We start from the raw sequence: 2,070 nt of genomic DNA on the forward strand, positions 1-2,070 counted from the left end.
TCTTTGAAATGAACAGAGATGAATGTGAGTCTGGCAAGGCTTTCACTTCAGCCTTGACCTTAAAGCTTTGCTTTGGACTTCAAGACTCAACTTCCCAATGCTGGTACCTGCTGTTGGCCTCCAGCCAGCCTGAGGGCAGTGCTGTGATGTCAAGCCACAGTGACAACAGATGTGGCTTAGGTACCCTGGAGCTTCAGAAGGCAGGCACAGAGAGACCGTTAAACAGACACTGACCAGGAAACCCTCTCTACCACAAGAGAAAACCCTTCAGAGAGACCAGGGCTTTCAATCACTTAGAGATGTGTGATGGAGAAATGTCTTTTGTTATAGGATTTATAGGGTTAAACCCGGGCTCTGACAGTCCCAACCGGCTTGGCCATCAGTTCCCCATATACCCATCACAGAGACAAATAAAAGTGAAGAGCAGAGAAGGGGGACTCATGTAATATGGCCACACTAGGAATTGAAATGAGTAAAGGAGTCTGGTGAGCCTGAACCTCCACCCAATCAGTCTTTAGGGTGCTGACATGAGGTTTAGGCTTAAATGGAGGACGAGATGTATACACAGTTAGNCAGACCTGATCAAAGCANGGTTCCATCCATCGTTGGTCAGCCCATCATTATTGTTGTTCAATTGTGTCTTGTTAGGTGGTGAATGGGTTGTCAGAACTGCATGAACTCGCTTGCTGGGAGGTCAGTTCTTTTTCTGGCTGGCACCAGGCCTTCAACTTTTGTCTTTTCACTAGAATGTGATGCCTTGGAAAAGTTTTACTGCTTTCGGGTCTGTCATATCAATAGTCTGATAGCCATAGGGAGGGACCCAAGTGTCTCTCTTAGAATATGTCTTCTCTTGCTAGGGTGGCTATTCTCTCCTCTCTTGTTTTTCCTCTTATAATTAATTGGCTACTCATCAAACATCCTTGGGTTATAGGAACTACCTACGTGACCTACCCCAAGTGGATCANCTTCTGGTTACCTACCCATGTGTGTTTTGAGTCTTCTTGTGAGGCAGGGAAGAGCCCCAAAGCAGTGCCAGAGGAAGTTTCTGAGCTAGTCTTCAGGATGGCTTAGTTCCCTTGAGATCTTGAGTCCTTTGTCTCACTGTCCTCTAGTGTCCTTGTCTGTGACTTCCAGGTCCCTAGTCTTTGTTCACACCTGTTCTCTCCAAACCCACATCTGGTACGCCTATCGTGTCTACACCGTTCTTCCCCATGGAGTGTCTTGGAAGCCACTTCACTGCACGTCTTCTTGGCCTCCTGAAGCTTTTTATCCTACAGCCTCAACACACCTCCTTGGATAGGCTCACCACCGCCGCTTGTTTTTTGTATTCTTGGATCCTGTNGCTCTTGCTCAAGAGCACACCCAGCTTCCCACTCTTTCTCTGGTCAACGTCATACTGTCCTTCTGCTGTTTTCAGTCATGCATGTAAACCCAGCTCTATGTTTCTGGCTCCTTGAAGTGTCTTTTCCCTTCATCTTTGGGGCCCTTACCCTGCAGGATTTGTGAGACACTGCTTCCTAAACTCCAGGCTCCCAGTGGTGAGAGAGTCACAAGGCTTTATTAGAACAAGACTGCCTTGATTTACGGAATTGCCCAGAGCCTCTCACAGAGTGAGTACTGAGAACATTCTAGACAACCCTGTAAGGGAGTCTCTGTGTAAGTGAGGGTATCCATTTATGTCCTTGTCTCCTCCTCTAGGTTGCAGGCACCTAATGTGGCAGGAACATTGCTTGCCGGTCAGCCCTCAAGTATTTATGGGCTGATAATCCAGTGGGTGGATTATCAAGAGTGTATTATTCTTGTTTCTCCTTTTTTGCCTCCTCCTCCTCCTTTCGTGTTCCCCATCCTCTGCTTCACGGCTGCCTGCTCCCCTCCCCCACCCTGGGCTATTATTCCTTCCTTCCCAGAGTAAGGCAGGGAAATAAGAGAAGGTGTAACAAGAGCCCATCCATGCGCTCCTACATGCAGCTCTGGGAAACAACCAGAAGACCAAAGAGAGCAGACATCTCAACCTCCTAGGAAGTAATAGTGTCTACCATTCCTCTGGATGGCCAATAAACCTGGTGACAG

The 2,070-nt window shown here is 47.8% G+C and overlaps 1 protein-coding gene across 1 annotated transcript in view; it reads left to right on the forward strand.

The window, feature by feature from the left end:
• Ano2 (anoctamin 2) overlaps window positions 1-2,070 on the forward strand; it is a 322,617-nt gene that overhangs the window by 289,215 nt on the left and 31,332 nt on the right. The window lies entirely within an intron of this gene.

Source organism: Mus caroli, chromosome 6 (assembly GCF_900094665.2).
Source record: "Mus caroli chromosome 6, CAROLI_EIJ_v1.1, whole genome shotgun sequence".
Taxonomy (NCBI): domain Eukaryota; kingdom Metazoa; phylum Chordata; class Mammalia; order Rodentia; family Muridae; genus Mus; species Mus caroli.